The sequence below is a fragment of the Acomys minous genome, assembly GCF_964271855.1.
Source record: "Acomys minous genome assembly, chromosome: 6".
NCBI lineage: Eukaryota > Metazoa > Chordata > Mammalia > Rodentia > Muridae > Acomys > Acomys minous.
This window is the reverse complement of record NC_140487.1, coordinates 68,363,253-68,384,819: the sequence shown is the minus strand read 5'-3', so window position 1 is coordinate 68,384,819 and position 21,567 is coordinate 68,363,253. Positions and strand designations below refer to the sequence as shown.

The 21,567-nt window shown below is 49.7% G+C and overlaps 1 protein-coding gene across 5 annotated transcripts in view; it reads left to right on the top strand.

The window, feature by feature from the left end:
• Positions 1 to 21,567, top strand: part of TBXAS1 (thromboxane A synthase 1) — a 183,556-nt gene that overhangs the window by 138,352 nt on the left and 23,637 nt on the right. The gene's annotated exons all lie outside the window — the stretch shown is intronic.

Sequence of the window (21,567 nt, the reverse complement as noted above, 5' to 3'; positions counted from 1 at the left end):
GAGGCTGGGGTCCAGTCTGCTGGTCAGGTAGCAAGGGCTTTCTTGTTCCTTCATGATATGGCAAATCATGTCACCTGATGAGACAGCAAGTATGCCACTTGGTCTCTGCTCCTTTCTTTCTGTTTTTGTGTATGTTTGTCTGCATGTATGTACACACACACACACACACACACACACACACACACACACACACACACACACCTATGGAGGCCAAAAGTCACTCTCTATTTTTGAAACAGAGTCTTTAATTAGACCATTAAACTTAGAGGTCAATTCAGCTAAACTGTGGCAAGTAATTCCTGGGGACCCACCCATCTCCACCTCCCCACTCTGGCTGACAACTACACAACACGGACCCCAGCTTTTACATGAATGCCAAGCGTCCACCCCCAGATCTTCACACTGGGATGGCATGTCAAATGAGCCACTTCCCAGCCCTTCTGTCTCTTCTGTCATAAATCCACTCACACCATTTTAGGGTCACTGCCCTTATGACCTCATCTAAGCCTAATTTCTCAAAGGCTCTACCTTCCAATAGCATTGACATATAAAATAAGGGACCTAAATCCAAGATGTAAATTCTGGTAGGTGAATATTTGGGCCACCACAGCCTGGCTCTTCTCCAGTCACTGGGCTTTTTGGAGACCTCCTCTTTCCGCATTGGCCTTGGTCAGATGGAAGAGCAGGGTACATTCATTAAGCTAGTGGGATGGGGAGGCTTAGGCCGTTTGCACCGCTTAGGAGACTCTGTCGTGAGGATGCGCCACTGTATGCACATATATAAATTTTAAAGAATGAGAGAGAGAAAATACAATTCTTTCCTTCGCAACTGTGTTTGCTCTAGCTTTAGCACTTCCTGTGGAAATTATTGACTTTTGATCTGGCTAAACTATTCTCCTCTTTGGTACTGGACTGTGCCAGCCAAAATTTATGAGCCATTTTCCTTCTGTTTAATTGTTGATATAAATCTGCTCTGCAGAACCCAGTTATAAATTTATCACAAACTGGACGATGCTGATATATGGCCTCGGCTAAGGGTAGTTTGGATACAGCCGTGACTTAGAAGGACAATCAACTCCCTGGAACTCTCCAACAGCCACTTTGTCACATTGTAAAGATCTAATTAAAACCCATCTTCTTCCTTCTATTTCTCTTAAAGATCAAAGCACATTCCATGCTGGGTAGTTTTTTTTTTTTTTTCCTCCAGCTGATTAGCCCATGCTGCTTAATGTGAGCAAGGTTGGGGATTTGCTCCTTGAAGCAGCCAGAGGATCTCAAAAAAGCCTAACATATCCCATGGTTACAAAAATAAAACAGTTGTTAGCCACAAGCAGCTATTTCATAAATGCATGTGTCCTTTTGTCATGGGGGAGCATTGGATTGAAAACTATTTGGATAGCCTACCATAAATTTGTGCTCACTATGGGGTGGGGTGGGGGGGTCTCCTGGCTAGGCTCACACTCAGAGTCACACAGGAAGTAGGATGGAGCTAAAACTGGGAGGTGGGCTATCGGTCAGCAGGGGTTCTTCCCGGTGCCCAAGTCTCCCAGAATTCTGAATGAGACTGGGTGCTCCCCATCGCTCTGTACCAAGCCAACAGTCCCCGTGCTCTTCAGAACTCCCGCTCTTTCCTTTAGATCTCACAATATATCTGAACGCAAGGTGGAAGGTAGGAGAAGTAAAATACCTTAATACCCAAGCATAAAAACAAGAACCAAGGTGGGAGCAGTGTGAAGCAGGCCCGGAGTATGGTACCTATCAAGCAAGCATGAGGGCCTGAGTTCAAATCCCCAGCACTCATGTAAGAAGGTAGGCAAGGCAGTACATGTCTATAATCCTAGCACTGGGGAGGCAAAGACAGAAGACTCCCAGGACCTGCTGGCTGGCTAGTCTTGCCAGTTGCTTAGCTTTAGGTTCAATGAGAGACCTTGTCTCAAAAAATAAGAGAGCTAGCATGGTGTGGTGCACTCAGGAGACAGAGGCAGGCAGATCGCTGTGAGTTAAAGACTAACCTGGTCTACCCAGTAAGTTCCAAGCCAGCCAAGAAAGAAAATAAAATAGAAAGAAACAGAGGATGGCACGAATGTCAACTTCTGGCCTCTAAACACACACACACACACACACACACACACACACACACACACACACAAAACAAACACACACAAATTTAACATACATAGGAACTATGGAGCTAAACTGCAGGTTCCTGTTGGGCTGATCTGAGGTGGGGCCTGAGCATCTGCATTCCTTACAGTTTCCAAGTGGACTGTATGTTCTGAGGTTGTCTGTCAGCACCTCACATGGTGAGAGCCAGGCCCTTCAATCATAAACCCTGCTCCTGTTGCGACATGCACAGAGTCAGTGTGTACTTATTCCCAATGATAATGACAAATGCCTGGAAGTTCTGCAGTGGCTTGCCTTTCATGAATAAATTTTAATGGTTTCTAGATTATTCCAATGAGATGCCAGTCACTTTATGGATGGGAGATAAAGTGTTTTGGGACTTACTCCATCCTAAAACATCTTGGAAGTCCATTAGTCCTAAATTTATCCTCTAATCGTCCTGCTTCCCCACCCCCCCCCCCAGTTTTTTGAGTCAAGGTTTCTCTGTGTGGTCTTGGCTGTCCTAAGCTTACTTTGTAGACCAGGCTGGCCCTCGAACTCAAAGAGATCTACCTACCTCTGCCTCCCCTGAATGCTGGGATTAAAGGTGTGTACAACCATGGCCGGTCTTCTTGCCTCCTTAAGTAGTTCTCTGGTGGGAAGTGAGGGCATGCTTCCATTTGATTTAAAGCCATGGTCAAAGCAGACAAAAATGGTAAGCAGGTTGCGGGATGCTTGTAGAAACTGGAGACCTCTCCCATCCAACATGTACCCACTACGCTATTCCCCTCAGGCAGGAGCTCTGTCTGGCCTGAAGCTCTCCTAGGAATTAATCCATGTACCCAGTAAGTAGTCTTGGTCACCTGCCCAAAGTGTTGTTGACAAAGGGAACTTCTCCTTGACCATTTCTCAAGTGTCACTTGAGGAAAGGGAGTCTCCATGAGGGGGTTCTCAGAAGTGAACCTCAATTTGCCTACTTTCCTGTCCTTTCTGGGAGTTTCTGACTCACAGGGGTAACAGCACCCTAACAATGAATGCAGGCGGGGAGCCTTTACATGTGTGAAGAGGGGCCTTTCAGTGTGTCCAGAGATCTCTTAGAAATTGTGATCTGTGGCCCCAGAGCAGAGTGGCCAGGAAACCTGGACAAGGCGCTAGGGAAAGTACCCCCGTGGCTTTTGCACAAACAGAAGGGAAGGGCAGATGGTACCTTTCAGGCCCAATCTGGGCTGTGAATGGCCACAGCCTCTATGTAACTATCCAGAGCTCCAAAATCCTTCATATTCACTACAGATGCCCAATGCCTACCCCCACAACGAGCCCCAAGAAAACTGATCCACCTTGACTGTGACCCTCACAGTGGCAGCTGCATCCCTGGCCATGTGCCTCCCCTGCCCCTCCCTTCCATCCCGCTGCCATCTCCTTTCCCGTCTCCTCCAGTGCCCACAGCACCACCCTCTCTCCTTTCTTCTTTTTTTCCCCCCTTCATTCTTGTTCTGGCTCTGTTCCCCAGATCCAGAGAGACCCAGAATCTGCCCTGCCTCGCCCCCTAGCTCGCTGCCCACTAGAGGTCTCAGCCATCCAGAGACCATATAACTGGATACCGTGAGGAAGGCAAGACGGGCAGGTTGAAGAGCAGGAAGGGTTTAGGAGCAGCTTTTCTGAGCAGTCCAGCCTCAGCAAGTGTAGCACTTTTGCTGTCTGGATGTTCAGCACCCTACCCCAGTCCTGTCGTGTCCCTGCAGAGCACAGGGAGAAGTGGCCTGTGAAGAAACAGCCCTCCAGGGCCACTCCACACCAACCGGCCTGGATGTGTGCCTTTCCCGTGGCCACTTAGAGTGTTTTATGTACAATATCTGCGGCTCTAGGGATCCGGGCTTTCCTAAGCATATAAGATGGGAGAGGTGATTCACAGTAATAATAAAAATAAATTAATTAATTAATTTAAAAAAGCAGGAATTACAAATAAGCGCGAGCAAGGTAAAGCCCCACAGATGGAGCTCTGTGTCCTGTGGGTCCCCTTGGCCTTGACTTAGACTCCGAACCAAGTGACTCTTTTATTTAATTATTGTGCACGTCAAAAGAATAGATTTTTGTTCCTTACAATTAGCTTCTGAAGTAAAAGAATAAATGGAAACTTTGTGTTTTGACTTCCCCGGACACCTTTGACAAATGCTGTTTAACACACAAGTTTCCGAATAGCACAGTCTGGTGGGAGTTTGAAAACTCGTGATCCTTAAAAGCCCCACTTAAGTCAACCCACTTCTAGATGCAGACGGCCACCACTAGGACTCAGAGCGCCACCATTTTGTCATCGGTATATTATGCACTATTAAGCTGCACTTCTTTGGCAAGGGGCACCAGCCTCAAGCCCAAGTAGGATGCCAGCCCCACGGGAATAGGAAACCACATCTGCCAGGCCCACTGGTCCAACCCAGATCCCAGAACAGCACCTGGTACACACCCAGCCTATGAGATACTGGTGCTGAGAGATGCTATGAGCGGATGCAGTGCCCTCCTCCTCTTCTTCCTCCTCTTCCTCCTCCTCCTCTTCCTCTTCCTCCTCCTCTTCCTCCTCCTCCTCCTCCGAATGGAGGCAGATCTGGCATGTCATCAGCAGGAAGGCACTCTGGGTCAAACCAGTGGGTTCCTGCTTCCTGGGAGGAAGGAACTGACTCAAGTCAGACAAGGGTCACCCCTGAGAGAGTGGACATAGGCTGAAGAGCACACACAAGGCGGTCCCTACGGTCAGACAACTGTGCTTTTATGGGCTCCCGTGGGACATCATACATCTGCCAGGTGACAGCTAGAACCTTCAGAATAAGAAAAGGAGGGGAGCCTGGGCTGTCTGGAGCAGTCACTTACCCAGAGGACAGGGGTATGATGGGAGGTTATGTGGCCAGGCTTGAGGCATCCACAGAATGAGGGATTTTCTACTATGATACAAGTGTCCCCTAGAAAATAGCAAATTCATAGCTTTGGCCTGGGGCTCCTCTGGGACTCTGGCCAATCTTCCAATACCTTAGAGCCAAGTATCACCGCAGAGTGAGGGGCCTTTCCCAAGTGCCTGTTCCAGCCCAGGTCTGCGAGTAGCATTGTTTTGTGTTGTGGTGTTGTCTGTTTTAGACGTTTTATAACTGAACATGGCATGTGTTAAAACACCAACTGGATGAGCATGCCCGTCCAGGCCTATGAATATTCCAGATCAGAAGGGATGCTCAACCCTCCAGTGAATGGCGGTGTGGAAACCTTCCATAAATAAACCTTTCATAGACCGTATGAAAATGAGCGTTTAGAAATCTGTCTTTTACATTTAAATATTTAGATTGGGTCTCTAGGACACAGGAGGCAAGTGCCTGTTCCTGCCTTGCCTAATTTGATCCGCCCCTCCACCCCCACCCTGTCCCCCACCCCTCCTTTTGGTAACACAAGTTGTTTTTCAAAGGCTCATTTCTTGAATTTTCCCTATAGGAGGAATGTAATTAAACTCCACTGGCCTCCTCCTGCTGGGACCAAACTGGGGCAGGAGCTGTGGGGAGCACACCACAGACCCCCTGCCAAGGGCTTCTTGTTCTTGTTATGAAGATTAGAAGGGGGCCCATTCCCCCCATCTCCTCCACCTCCCCACCCCCACCCTCCCCTCCCACCCCCCAGCCCCCCCACCCCCATCCCACACTATGAACAAGAAGGGGTAGAGAGCCACACAGACTGTCCTTGAGGTGGCTTCCTCGCCTAGACACTACAGTAAGGGCAACACCAGCTCCTGACCTTCTCAGCAGCAGGCAAGGATCTGAACTAGATTAGTAAGTGACCCCAGTGGCTGGCAAAGAGGTGAGCTGGGCCAGGAGTAGTGATGGTGTACCCCAGTGTACCCAATTCTAATGTAGGAGGATCTTGAATTTGAAGCCACCCTGGGCTAAACAGTAAGAACTTGTCTCAAAAAATACCCCCCAAATCAAGCTGAGAGAGAGAGAGAGAGAGAGAGAGAGAGAGAGAGAGAGAGAGAGAGAGAGAGAGAGAACCAAGAAGAGAACGAGGTTTATTTTAAGCAGTTGGCTCATGCCGTGTGGGGGCTGGCAAGTCTGAAGTCTGTAGGGCAGGCTGGCAGTTGGAAACTCACAAAGGAGTTGATGCTGCCGTCTGGAGATGGGGTTGCTTCTCCAGGAAACAGCAATGTTCACTCTCCTGCCATCAACCAACTTAATTCAAGGTCATGTCCTTTATTTAATGCCATGTAGATGCAACGCTGTGGGGCAGAATACCTTCCCAGTAGCACAGAGGTCGACATATGATTACATAGTGGGGTACTACACCCTAACCAAATTTTCAAAAGACTTGCCGTCACAGAAAGGGCAGACTGGACAGCATCAGAAGAAAAGGGTATGTATGTACCAAGTATGCTTATCAACACAGTATCTAATGTTTGGGGTTGGATGGCTGCGCCTCCAGGCTCTGGTGTTGTTATTGACTGGGTAGGCAGTGGTGGCTCTAGCCGTACTGGAAAAGAAGGACTCCAGGGCTGCCTTCTAGGTGGAGCATGGGGCTGTGTGTGCCTCAGTTTCATGGAACCAGGGACATGCTGGTTGTCCAGTTGGTAAGAGCAGTGCTGCACATGTTCAGCTGTGGCAAGGGAGACCTACCCTTCATCACCCACTGCACCAGCTCCACCCCTGACCTGCCCTCCTGGTTCTCAGCACCAGGCATGGTCCTAGGTTCACTGTGACTTTTCCCATCATCATGGTCCACTCTCTTGAGTTTCTGGGCTTTCTTTTTGAGTGGCCTGTGGTGGTATGAAATGAACAGCACACAGGCCGCTTTACCCTCCTGATCCTAGGTCCCTAGATGTCTCACCCATACCATAGGAACATTCTGGAATCTGAGACCTCAGTCCTGGGCCTGTGTTCTACTTGAGCGGGCACACTGCCTGAAGCCTTTATTGGTCATCATCATCATCACCGTTGTTGTATTATCATTATTATACTGTGTATATATCTTTGTAGTATCTGTCTCTCCTACACTTATGTGGTGTGGAATCAGGAGTAGGGGGGTCACTGGGCTTGGCAAGCATCTTTGCCTTTACATCTTGTGGGCCCCATTTCTTACTTTCCAATGTGAATGATATTGCTTCATTCTTTATAGGAAGTTTTCTGGCCCTCCTACATCTCCTCCTTGGGGTCTGTCCTAGAGAAACTTTGTCCTACAGTTAGATTTCACTGTGTTAGTTGTTAAACTCATTAAGCATATTCAAGAGATACTTGGCTTGGAGCCGCCATTGACCCCCAACCCCTGGGACCCACTCTCTGAGACCCATCAGTGCACTGCTCTGCAGGAAAGCCTCTCCACTCTCTCTCCCGGGTACCAGTCAGAGGCCACCTTGATGTTCTCACTGTCCAGCCTGCCCTTGACTACTGTTGAAGGCTGTTTCAGCTCAGTGTAGAGAAGGCCTGGAAGATGGTTGGTAAGGGAAGAATGGCCCAGAATTCTGAGACGGTACCCTCCATCTCTCTACCCAAAAGGATACAGGACCTCCAGGCCTCACCAAGTCTCTAGATTCTCTGACCAGAGCAAACCAAGATCTGGCATGTGTCATGGTTTGGCAAGGAAGTGGCCCCATGAAAGGCTTATGTGTTGAAGGCTTGCTTTCCAGTTGATAATGCTATTGAACGGTGATTGGACCACGAGGCCTCTGATGATGCTGGTGATGGAAGAAAGTAGAAAGTGAAGCCTATGTGAAGGAAGCGTGTCATTGAGGACAAGCATGTGGACAGTCCGCTTCTGCTGTTCTACTTCCTGGCTCGCATGTGGCGCTCCTCTGCTACGCCCCACCACGCCCCGCCATCACGTGGTACCTTACTATATCAGGCTGGATGCCACAGAGCCCAGTGGTCATGGAACAAAAACCTCTGAATCCATGAGACAAAAAAAATAAAACTCTTCCCTCCTTTAAGTTATTTCTTACAGGTAGCTGTCAGTGACAGGAAACTCCCACACCTAGCTGCACAGCCATTCAGCACGGCACAGACAGCCTTACTTCAGACATCTTGCAGCTCCCAGCACTATGTAGGCTTTTCACATTCCTGCCACCAGTTGGGCCCCATATGCAAATCAGGACCCCAGAATAGCCAGAAGCTTCCATAGCCTCAAGAGTATAAAAAAATGGCAGTGGTTGGGACCCACTGCTGGCTTAGTTGGTTGGGATTGAAAGGCCCCACGGGGATCTAAGATGAGCAGCTAGGGAGAAGACCCGTTGCCATAGTGCTATGAGGAGTCTGTTCCAAAAGTTCTATACTATGACCTGAAGCCACTGTCAACGACAGGAATGATTTTCTAAACACTCTGTGGTGACTGGAGCTACTGATGGCATTTTAGGAAAAGCCCTGGTCAGATTGCTGGGTAGCAGCAGGCTTTCTGAGACTGTGTGGTGGTCACATCCAGCTCATCTCGGTGTCTTCTGAAAGTCCAGCCAGGCCTTAGAGATGGTTGCTCTGACAGGGTTTGGGAGATGATGATCTGAAAGTATCTCACAAAATCACACCAAGCCCCCTTTTATCACCAAGACAACTGAAGCCCAGGGATGTTGCATCACAGGTCCCCACCTCAGTTAAGAATGAAGACCTGGTGTTTTGGTGTGGGGTGGGGTGGGGGGGGTGAGCCAGTTCTTTGTTTCTCTCCCACTCTCTTGTCCTTTCACCTCTCGCTGTAAATCTCATTTGATGATGAGTCCCCAGCGTGGCTGCGAATGGGAGATTTGTAGACCTGCCTGGAAGACACTAATGGTGGTTCTAACCTCCTGCACAACAGTAAACATTTATGGAGCATTATAATTATTCATAATCACTTTTATGTGCTAAATAAATCTGACCTTGCTCTAAAGAAGTCAACCCTGCTAGCCAAGGATCCTGGGTAAAATGAAGTCTCCTAGAAGCATCTGGTGGAAGTGTCTCTCATTCTAAGGCACAAGGAGTCAGTAATTCTAACAACCAAGTCTAGGTTTTTACTTCATTTAAAAGACTAAAATGAAATGAAGGCTCGTAGATGAAGTAACTAAACTAAGAGACAGAGACTGAGTTTGAACCCAGTTCAGCCAGCACTTGAGTTCTCTGGTGCCATCTTGGGGATAGCCACTAAGTCTGGGGGAGCGTTCTGGGACAGTAGATGTCAAAAGTGAGGGACAGGCGCACACGTGACTCCTGTTTTGTTACCACTGTGGCAGCCAAGTTCATGGCAAAGTGTTGGAGAGTCCCCACAGTCGATCTGCCCTCCGCCCAGAATGTTCCCTTTCTGCTGCCACCAAAGGGCAATATTAGGGGGTAAAATGTTGTTGGGTTTTGTTTGTTTGTTTGTTTGTTTTTGTTTTTGTTTTTGTTTTGTTTTTTTGGCCAGGTGGTGGCCTTTAATCCCAGCACTCAGGAGGCAGAGACAGGTAGATCTCTGTGAGTTCCAGGATAGCCTGGTCTACAAAGTGAGTTCCAGGACAGCCAAGGCTACACAGAGAAACCTTGTCTCAAAAAATAAACAACCAAACAAAAAAAGAAAAAAGATCATTTTTTTTTAACTTGGCAACAAGGAAATACCAGTAAGTTAAGATGCATTTGTCTTTACCAGTAAAGGAATAAATTTAGTTCAATAATTAATAAACTAATCAAACAAGATAAAAATACCGAGCAAGAGAAAAAAAGGGGGGGTGGGGCTGGAGAGATGGATAGGCTGTTAGGAACCCTGATGCCAACATTTACATGAAGTAGCTCACAACTGTCCAGCACAGGGGATCCAGTGCCCTCTCGTCTCCAAGGAGATCCGCATACTTGGCACCCATAAATTCATGCAGACACACACACACATATACAGAAATAAAAATAATAGCTAGATCTCTCAAAACCAAACCTAAGCTAAGGAAAAATGGGTTTTTCTTATTTAACATTTGGCAAATTTACATTCTCCTTGTCTGCCCTTGGGTCTCTTAAAATTAATCTCTATAGATATTTCCATGTATTTATTAGCTTTTATTCCTATGTAAAATCTGCCCTATCGAGAATTCCTCTACTCATCCTGTCCCTTGGGTTTTAGACATACAGTTTCCTCCTCCTAAGGAATGATTTACATGTCAAGCCTGTCAGTCGTCACTGTATCTGGTTGCATTTTTCTCCCTGTCCCTCAAGTTTTTCCTTAAAGCCTACTTAATAGGGCCCCTAGTGTTTGCCTGGAGTTCTGGCAAGTGCTGGTCTGACACAGACCCTAATTTAGCTAAACAAGCCCAGTCTGTGTCTGGCTGCTGCACAGTAGCCCGTGACTCTTCCGCCCTTGCTTATCTATGCCAAGATTCTGAGGAAGGCGTGTGACTGTCACCCCTGCCCCCATCCTGCTCGTGACCTCCTGAGTTACATTTCAAAGGCTTTGCTGACTCAAGCCTCCTTCAGATCCCATCTTTCATTTGCACAGGGACCAGCCCTAGCCAGAGAGGTCCGCGAGGGTAGCCTATCATCCTTGCTGGTGAGACATCTTGAACCCACAGTTCCAGAACCGAACGCCTTCCCCTTGGTCCATGCTCGGGCCTTAGACCCTCTTACCTTTACAGCTGGCACAGGAATATTCTAGAGGGTGAAGTCTAGGGCTTTCTTGGTCACAGGGCTGTGCCTTCGTCACTTCACAAAGGCAAGAAACTCCTACCTTAGGAGTTTCACATCGCATCCCCTCTTTTCTCTTGCCTTTGCACCCCATCCTACCACCCCCCCACGCCTTCTCACAGGCAGAAGCCTCTTCAACTGGTTTGACCCCCTGGGCAAGCCTGAGTGCCCCACCACCAGGGCAGGGTCTGTCATGGTTCCCGGTGCTCTGAGTCTGGGCCAGCTGTTGCCGGGTTCTACCAATCTTCATTAAAGAACTGAACTAAAGACGCACACGATTGCAAAGTAGCCAGGAAACTGTACTCAAAGCCATGCAACACAGCTGATCAGGAAGAGATGTACTGTCAGGAACGGCAGCAGGCCACACAGGTGAGGGAGCTCACATCACCCTGCTGCTGTCTGAAACTTCCTTCTACGGGGTTTGAGAGAAGGATGAATCCCGTAAATCTTCGCTCATTGGGTGTGTCCCTACCCACGATGATCTGAATCGTACGTGTGCCTAACTACGCATAGGCGTAGGCGGAAGTAGGGAAGTCTCCCTAAATGTTCACTCAGAGAACACAAGCTGCCTGGCTGCTTGCGTTCAAAAGCAGTGTAAACCACGTCGGGCCTTCCACACACATGTACATTCAGAAACATGTCTTAGTAGACATTGCTATTAAAGGAAGGTTTTGATCTTTCGCAAGGAGAGGAAGCATTGTTGTTCCATTGTTTGGGGTGATGTATACATGCAGCCAGATAGGTTACGAAGTGCATTGTTAGAAGAGGGATGTGTGTGTGTGTATAGCCCAAACCAAGTGGAGTCTCAGGTTGCTAGACTGTTCCCTAAGCTTGCCTGCCTCATCACATCCAGACATGGGTGCTCAGCAGTAGTCAATGGTAGTTGAGTAGGTGCTAATTAAAGGTAAAAAAAAAAAAAAAAAAAAAAAAGAATAGAAATTATTCACTCTGGTCCCCCTTTGGATGTATGTACACATGCACACGTGTGCTTGCGTGAGTGTGTACATGAAATACAGGGAACTGAATTCAGGGCTTCACACTTGGTAAGGTAGACACTCTGCTAGTGAGCTACATCCCTTTGCTTTGTAAATAAGGAAGTGGGGGACGGACATTAGAAGATAGCTCAGAATCATACTGTGTTGCAGCTTCCTGGCCCAAGGCCCATGCTTGCTTGTCTGCATAACTTGAGAAAACAGCATCGTCTCTAAGAAGGCCAGTGGCACTCGCCTCATCCTCCCAAACCTGTGCACCTTTAGAACAGTGACAGCCTGTGTCTGTTGGATGACACGCTTCGACAACCCCCCCCCCCAAGAACCCCTGGGACTGCCTCTTCGGCATCCTCACTTTCTGTACTAGATCCTTCTATGCCCTCGTACCCGCCTTCCTCCCTGTAGCTTATGTCTGCCAACAGCCATTTTCCAAGCCAGGCCTGGCATTCTGCAATCTCCTGAAAAGCCACCTGGCTTTCTGTGCTCCAGGCTTTACTTGGTACCAGGTTAATGGAGGTCATATACCCTTTGCAAGGCTTGACCCTCCTTCCAGAACAGAAATGGGCACCTCCTCCACAAGCAGTGCCACAGCTTTCAGAAACTGCCATCCAATTGTAGATGCACGCCTGTAATCCCAGCACCAGGAAATAGAGGCAAGAGGATCAAACAGAGCTAATTCATATCCAGCCTAAGCGATCTGTCTCAAGGAAACAGATAGATAGGAAGATAAATACATAGATAGGTAGATAATAGATAGATAGATAGATAGATAGATAGATGATAGAAAGAAAGAAAGAAGAATTTTAAAAAGAGGGTTATGTCAGGAACCTTCAGGAAAGTGACAACTATAAATGAGCCAATCATGAGCATCTGTCTAAGGAGAGCTAATGGCACACACCTCGGTCTGCGTGAACATTAAATTAGACAGCTTGTGGGCCAGCAGACCAGAGATGACTTTCTCCTTGTGTGTGGCTGCCCCAAGAGACAGAATAACAGAGATTACAGATAAATCTGTAATTTGGTGAGAAACACAGGCTTACTGCCAGGAGGAGCCACTCTTGGGCAAGAAACCACAGTCATAGAAACCCCCACTCCCAGGGCTGCTCTTCTGCAGGGTCCTGGGCCACAAGGGACTCTAAGAGTCACTTACTCAAGGAGGGCAGGCTGCAGCGTTCAGGCATAGGTAATCAGCTGCGCAGAGATGCAGAGCAAAACCCTTATCAGGAGATGTCATTTTTCCCCTAAATGTCATATATACAATTTTTACTGGGGTGTGATGACAGAGAGTGAATAACTTAACATAAATTTACATAATGCAATACAGCTGTTAATTTATGATCATATTAAAAGCCCAAAGTTTTTTAGTTGGAGGCATTTTAAAGTCTTAATCTTCTAACTTTTCTCCTGTTTGCTCTGTTTATTACTTAAAGCTGCCAGATAAAATACAGGGATCTGGTTACATTTGAATTCCAGACAAACTGGCTAATTTTTTAGTGTATCACACTCAGTATTGGGGATAGACTTATACTGAAAATGTAGGTGCTGCGAACTGTTATTTTCAGCGAACTGAATGCTTTTGTTTCTATTCTAAAGTGTGGGGGGGGGAAGTGGGGGGGTTGGGGGTTGGAGGTGGGGTGGGGGTGGGGGTTGGGGCACAGCGGGGCCTGCATTTAGACTCAGAGTCAGCTTAACCCTTGGGTATTTGCTGCCAGAGAGGATGCTCACTGCAGGACCTTGTGCCTTTATGCTGTGAGAGAGACTGGTCCTTTGAGGGACACTAACAGAGTTAAATGAATTAGACTAGACAGAGGCGCCAGTGCAAAAGGGGAAACTGAGGCAAGTGACCTATGTGGGCATTTCTGGGAGCACCAGGATATAAAAAGGAGGGCACACCCTGTAGTGGTGGTGGGAGACTCTGGTTGCTGTATACGTGTGTGTGTGTGTATGTGTGTGTGTGTGTGTGTGTGTGTGTGTGTGTGTGTGTGATATGCCCTGCATTTATTCACTTATTTATTCATTTATTTATTTAGGTTTTTGTCAGGAGGGGGGGGGGTTCTGTGATTCAGTTTTATTTTGTTTTGTTTGAGACAGAATATCTCTCTATCTTCCTGGCCGTTCTAGAATTGACTGTTTAAGAGCAAGCTGCCCTGCCCTCATCCCCTGGTGACAGGGTTACAAGTATGCACATCACACCTGGCCACTACTGTATTCTAAATGTCTGTCTTGAAAAACACTGCGTTACAGGGTCACCATGCAGGAAAGTGAATAGGGAGATTACGAAAGAACCCACGAGGTGGAGAGATGACTCAATGAGTAAGAGGGCATCTGTGTAACTATGAGGACATGGGTTCGGGTCCCAGGACCCATCCACAAAGCTCACTTGTAACCCCAGTTCTGTGGGAGGGAAGGAGACCGTCTGAGGCTGGTTGGTTGCCAACCTAGCTCCAGGTTCAGCGAGGGGCCCAGTCTCAAAAGAATTAGGAACCACATCAGATGTCCCCCTTTGTTCTCTGCCTGCAGGCACATGAAGCCACCGCCACCGTCCCCTCTCTCACCTCCCCTCCCCCCATGCATGAAACTACTTTACAAATGAGGAAAAATGTAGTACCAGTTAAGAGTTTTCCATTTGAAAGCCAGGCGTGGTGGCGCACACCTTTAATTCCAGCCCTTGGGAGGCAGAGGCAGGCAGATCTCTGTGAGTTCAAGGCCAGCCTGGTCTACAAAGTGAGTCTAGGACAGCCAAGGCTACACAGAGAAACCCTGTCTCAAACAAACAGACAAACAAAATGAAAAAAGACTTTCCCATTTGTGCACATTTGTGACAAAACGAGGCCCGAAACTTTGGTCTCCCAACTCCCAAGCCTATGTTTTGAGTTTCATCCGCTCCTCTTCCTCACCCTTTGCCTGGTTTTTGAGTTGTGGTGCACATTACTGGGACAACCCCCCCCCACCGGGATACCCCCCCTCCCCCGCTGCATCCTTAATTGTTACCCTTCAGGGACAAGGCTCTCTTATCGTGTCATCTCCTCAAACTTCCACACTTGACACCGCTTCTGAGCTAATTAGCTCACGCAGCGGCACCTGCCTAAACTTCGATGGCATTAAAGCCCATTCATTCTGGCTCTGGCTGTTTGGTCTTCAGCAACTTACTGACAATCCCGTGTCTCGCCGCTGTCTCTGTGCCTCTGGGGAGCCTGACCGGCCTCCGTGTGCCCCTGCTAGGACTGTCACCATCAGTGATGTAAGGCAAACGCAGCCACTCACAGGCAGTAACGACGACAGGGGCCCACGTGTCCTCCATCTCCTGTGCAGTAATTACGATGCCTGCGGCAAACACTCCCTCGTAGAGTTGAGAAAACAGAGACTCGGAGGGCTCCAGGTGTGTTCCTTAAGCTTGCAATGCCAATCTAGAGTCTAGCCTTCTCTAGGCTGAGCTGTGTCTTGCCCAGGAAGCAGCTGAGAAAAAGCCAGTGAGCCAAGAGATTCCCGCGTGTCCCTCTAGGTGTGGGAGACGTAGCAGGCCCCACATGGATGGTGTGATGCAGAGCTGAAGGGTGCTTCCATGATATTCATTTTCAAAGGGCCGGGGTGGGGCCATCCCTGACCCGTTATCAAGTCCCCATTGGATTTACCTGAGTTCATAGCACCTGTATTGTGGTCCTGTATTGTGAGAAGCCCTGTACGTTCATGATGAAGTGAGTGGAAAAGGCATGTCCTTTTATTTTCTCCCCGAATTAAGTCTTTCAAATATTGTGGGAACAATATCCCGGGTCTCCTCCAATCTCCTTTGGACATCTCATACCAGCCGAGTGTGGTTGGACACACCTTTATCCTCAGCACTCAGGAGGAGGCAGAGGCAGGGCAGGAGGCCCTGGTAGGACCTGGGGAGGCTGAACAGAAGTAGCGAGTGTCCATCCCAGCTTTCCTATGCAGACGCTATTTTCCGAGCCATCCTTGAGCGGAGATCTGTGCTGACACAGCTCTGTGCGGCAAGGCCAGCGCTTTTCTCTTGTACTGGGTGAGAAACTGCAGCTGTCAAAGTCGGCTCAGGCCGCACAGCTGGCAAGCGGTGAAAACAAATTTAAACTCTGAACCCGCTTCTAGTGTTCGGTGCTGGTTTCTGAGGTGGAATTTGAAGTCAGGTGCAGAAAGGCCCGGAAGAATTTTTCCCAGTGATCTGTAAGAACTAGTCTTGGCCAGGCTGGGCGTGGTGGCACACACCTTTAATCTCAGCACTTGGGAGGCAGAGGCAGGTGGATCGCTGTGAGTGTGAGTCCAGCCTGGTCTACAAAGCGAATCTAGGATGGTCAAGGCTACACAGAGAAACCTTGTCTCAAAAAAACAAAAAACAAAAGAAGGAGGAGGAGGAGGAGAACTAGACTTGGCCTGATTTCTAGAAGGCACCACCTTGAGTTTAGGAGCTTGGGATTACAGTGATGGGCCAATACTCAGCACCCCAGCCTCTCATACGGTTTCTCGGTTTCTCGTCCTTGGCTGCAATCCTGGACTCACCCTGGGGAGCTTGCTGCCTGGGGCTTCCTGCTGTTTCAGTGTCTCTAGAAACTGGTGTGTTCATTGGCTTATCCACCTGCTCCCTGCTCACTCCAGGCACACTCAAAGGATGGGAGTCACAATGCAACGGGCAGCTGCCCCTCCCTGTCCACCAGAGCGCTCAGTGGCACCTGAGCAGGAGTCTCATTTCCACAACTCCCCAGCAAGACTGAAGGTCCCTCCCCTGACGCCATGCCCCCTGGTGCCACGCCCCTGACGCCACGCCCCCTGATGCCACGCCCCCTGACACCATGCCCCCTGATGCCACGCCCCCTGACACCATGCCCCCTGACACCGTGCTGTTCAATCTCACCGCACGTTCCCACGTTCATTCCTATGTCTGGGGCCTCTGAGCCTAAAGTGCTCATGCGATTATAAAACACATGGATGCTGACCCTGGCTGTTGAGACCACTCATCAGAAAGAAAGGCAGCTCTGGGTATGTAAAGGAATTAGTTCCAGACATTTTTGTCTTTATTCTGTTTGACTTTAAAAAAAAAATGTACGTTGGCATACAAACTCATCTGGGGATCCTGAAAAAGAGACCAGGTTGACGAGATGACCCTTGCCTAGACCCAGAAGACTCTGAAGCCATGAGAACCTCCCAGGCTCCAAACAGCAGCAATATGCCTGAGAAGAAATGACATTTTCCTATCAGGTGCATTTTTCTTTTTTTAAGATTCAACTCCCAAACCAGAAATCCACCCACCTGCCAAGTCTAAGTTTGGGGAAAGAATGTTATTTTCTTAGCTAAGCTGGGAGACAAATAGCACATCATCCTAGGGACTATGCTAAAAGCGGGCAGACATCAAGTGGCATGGCAGCAGGCTGCCCAGTCCCCAGAGTCCAGTCACAGCAGAGCGTGGAGGGCAGAGGTCAACATAGGCAGCCTATGAACTGAGTGCAACTAGAGAGGAATTGTTTTAGCTTTTAAATATGTCCTAATAGCTAGATTTAAGACATTAGAATTCTACAAAAATCTGGATTCTAGCTTTATCTTGCAGCGGTGGAAGCCCAGGCTGCCTTCAGCCCTTCCCTCCTTCCAGCAGTATCCGCCAAAGACCACTCCTGCCTGTGGCAAGGCCAGATGCTAGAGCCCTTCCATGGCACAGGCACACCCATGCCCTCTGGGCACCAGTTCACAGAGTCACTGTGCCTCCCGACTCCGCAGGCATCTGGGTGTACATCCCCAGGTGAGCTACGTGATCTTGCATTTGTCCCCACATTCTGAGTCCCAAGGGCAGCTCCTTGTCTGCTCTGCATCTGACCTCCTCCTTGAAGGCGGGACCCCTCTGCTTGCCTCAGCCTTCTACAACCTCCAAGGCTTTCGCCGAGCCTTGCCACAGGTTGTGCTGACTCTTAGAATGCTGTTGGTACTAGTGTGATGCGCAGGGCATTCTAGAAGACTCCAGACCCGCAACTCATGAGCTTGCAAGCCCAGGGCGCAGGCCAGAGGGAAGAGGGCTATGTGGCACTCTGTGTGGCAGGAACAGGGATGGATGTCTTTGCTCAGGGGTGTATGGAGACGCCCTTTGGTGGCTGTCCCTGCTTGGCTGGCTGGCAAGGAGAATTGAGTTTGTTCAGCCATCTGCACCAGGGCAATGTGCCCACCAGAGTAAGGCCAGTTAGTCATGCTTGGTGACCTATAAGAAGAGAGAGGGCACACAGATGAACGGAGGAATCTTTAGAAGAGGCCACTGATGTTTCTCTCCTGCCCTCGTTTGGGTCCGTTTCCTCTCAGCAGCCTGCAGGCCTTTAGCAGAAATAAAGACGGTATGTAGTATGCTATTTTCACTACTTTTCCAAAAAGATCCACTAGGCCGGCTAAAGCCTGTTGGTCCAGGGACAGTTCTTTGAGAAGAAGCTGTGCTAGCTAAGGTCACAGAGAAGGTACACAAATTGCTCCCACCCCCCAAGTTAGACTACAAAGAGAGTAGGGTGGGCGATTAGCACTCACGTGAGCCCCATGCCAAGGGACTCTGCCACACGGAGGGAGAGCTGGAGTTCAAAGCTAAGAAAACCAGAGGCAAAGCTCTATGGAATTAAGCACCCCTGTTAAGCTAGGGCTGCAGGATTCCCAGCCTGCCCCGCGCTGGGCTGACAGGGACCAGCCCTCACCAGCCGGAGCAGCCTGTTTCATGCATTGTGCCAGGTCCAAAGAGGAAGGTCTCATATGGCTTGCGGTGTCTTCTGCAGCTGAGGGGCCAGAGAGTCCACCGCATCTTGCCTTCTCTCGGCCAGAGTACTACCGTAGTCCTGCCCCCTCCTACTCGCCTTTAACCTCCCTGACGCCAAAGACCCTAGCCCCAAGAGGGCCCCTTACTCTGCTGGCCTAGTTCACATCCTATCTCATGAAGACCTGCCACAGATCACTCCACCGGCCTCTCATCTCTCCTGTGTCCTTCTGTTGTCCCTGTCACTGGCCTTAGAAGCAGACAACACTTGGTTTTTTTTCACTCCATGCCACCAGCCCCACCTCCCTTTTGCCAGATGCCACCGTCTGTGCCTCCTGACCTTGCACATAAATCCCTCTGTCTATAAACTACAGCTCAGTTTGTACACGGCACAGGTGAGAACGTCACCCACAGAACACAGCTAAGTTTTGCTGTAGACCTGGAACTTTCCTTCCTCATAAATGACATCACTGGTTCTGCCCGGACTCCTTCCCAGGGCTTGGCCCCCCCCCTCTCCCTCCCTCCCTCTCTCCCTCCCTCCCTCCCTCCATCCCACTCCCACCCTCACTCTATCCACATCTCCCTGCCCCTCCTTCAGGACTGAGGTTCTGTAGGCTGATCCTGCAAATAGCTGCAAAGGCTGCCCAGCTGTGGGCACAGGTGGTGTCTGGGGTGAGATGTGCTCGCCCCTGCCTGACGCTCCTCCTTATTTATGTACCTCAGCAGCCCAGACTTAGAGGTGTTCATCTCAGCTCACCCATGTGCCAACAAGCCCTTTGTCAGTGACACAGCCTCTGTTCTCTGAAAATTCATCCTACGTGCTGGTTCTGACCCCTAAGACCTCCTACTTGGTCCCTGAAGGGCTTCAGATCAGCTGGGCCTACCCATCAGGATTGCTGATGGCTTCTCTGGCGCGCGCGCACACACACACACACACACACACACACACACACAGAGTTCCTTCCCTGCTCTCTTTACCTTCTCAGTCTCTGTGTGGGTGGCTGTAGGCTTGATCTCTGATTTTGGCTGCCTGATCCTGAGGGGGCGGGGGGAATCTACAGCCAGCTGGCCCTCCCCTAAGAGAGTGACACGGAATGTCACCTCTGATACCTAGAGGGACTCACCTCTCCGCCACCCCAGGCTTCACGATAAGTCTCTTTGAGAGGCCCTGCCCCTGTGTGGTGTAGGATGCACCCAGACTGCAGGTTGTGAGCCAGGCGTCCATGTGTGCACCAGGCCCAGAACCAGGGCAGCAAGGCATATAGACCAAAGAAACACAAGACTCTAAGATCCCCAGCCAAAACAAATTGCCCTCATTAGCACAGGCCTCCACCTCCGTCTCTGGGCTGGGACCAGGCTGAAGTGAGGCAGAAACCACAGAAGAGTGTGTGCCAATAAAATGGCAATAAACTCGCAGCGGCAATGGAACACGGTTCAGCGTTGTTCCAAAACCTTGTTTAACTGCTCTTATCGTTTCTGTGTGAAAGAACACAAATGCATTTGGAAAATTGCTTCAGCACGAGGCTCCTGTTCTCTGAGGGGGGGCGGGGGGTAAGGCTTTCCAGTGTTCCCTCCCCACCCCCACCCTCACCCAAGGCAGATCCTGACCTTCACAGTGTCCCCATGAAAGCCACAGGGCCCTCACTTCCAGCCATCCACTAGAATGTCCCTGTGCATTGGCCATCTCTACCCATGCCCTACACAGTGCTGGTGCGGAGCAGGTCCAGGCAGCACTCAGCCACAGGGGGAGGCAGAACACAGACCTGAACGGGGTGCCATGGGTAGCTAAGTGGATTCCTGCGGGGCAGACAAAAATTCTTACTTAAAAAAAAAAAAAAGGAGGGGAGGGGGTGCTTCTGAAAGAATCTATCGCTAAAGTAAGCATATAAACTGAGACTCTTTTTTCATGTGTGACTGAGGGGGTGACTCGTTCTCACGGGGCCATAGCACCCCCTTGGGGTTTTTCCCACATCAGAACAGCCTAATCTCAGAGATAAGAAATCCAAAAGAGGTACCCAGGGCGGGACCCAGAGCTGGGACTGGTGGAAGGCCCATGCTACCGGGGAATTCTAATGAGAACAGATGAGGCAGTCTTTGTGTGAATCCTTGGGTGCTTGGGCCCAGAAAATGAGGGAACTTTTCTGGGGGCACTGAGAAAAGAGGATATGAGGGAGACCCTTCTCACCCCATGAAAGATTCAGAGACGGGGTCTCTGCTCCTCCTGCGGTGCTACATGGGCGGCGCACGGGAAGAAGCCGCAGGAGGGCGCACGAAGGGCCTGCCTCTCCCTCAGAGACCGCTATGGCTGCATATTCTCCCGCAGCATGCCACAGGGAGGAGAGGGTCCCGTGCCACCGTCTCTCTGGAGAGGCCCATAGGGGTCTATCTAAAGAGCTGCTGGCAGCACCCTTCGCTGGGGCTCAGCCAGATGTAGGGAGTCTGAATTCATGGAGCAGCTACTTTGAGCAATCACCAAACTGTGGTTTATGGAAAATAAGACTCTGATTAAGTCCCCCACACTCATTTCATTAAAAAGCCCCTTCATGCCCATTAGCGTCATTCTGAGTCACTTCCGGCAGGAGAAGGGGCGTGGCCTAGCAGGGAAGTGCAGGCCAGCCTCCTCTCCGGGTGCCCTTCTGCTCTTTGCCATTGCGGGGGTGACTCTTGGCAAGAAGTCCTTCTCCCGAGAGGCACCAGGTGCAGAGAAAGACCTAAAAGAGCACCAGGTGGGAAGGGGACAAGCCACAGTGTCACGAGAGGACCCAAGCATCATGGGATCATGGAAGCAGGCCTAGGCTCAGCCCCAGCTCTCCCGTTGCCACTCAAGCCTCTAGTTCCTCCTGTGTGACATAAGCAGCCACTGGGAGACCGTATCCGTTACTTTCCGGTTGCTGTGATAACCAGACACCAGTCCTAGCTTATTTTGCCCATAACCGCAGAGAGGGCACGGTCGCAAGAAGCTATGAGATGGCAACTCAATCGCACAAAGGAAGCAGCGGAGCAAGCCTATGACTCTCAAAGCCCAGCCCAGGGACGCACTTCTCCTAGCAAGGCTGTGCCTTCTAAAACCCCGTAACATCCCCCAAATCCAGGACTGACAGGGAACCAAGTACTCAGACACAATGGACCT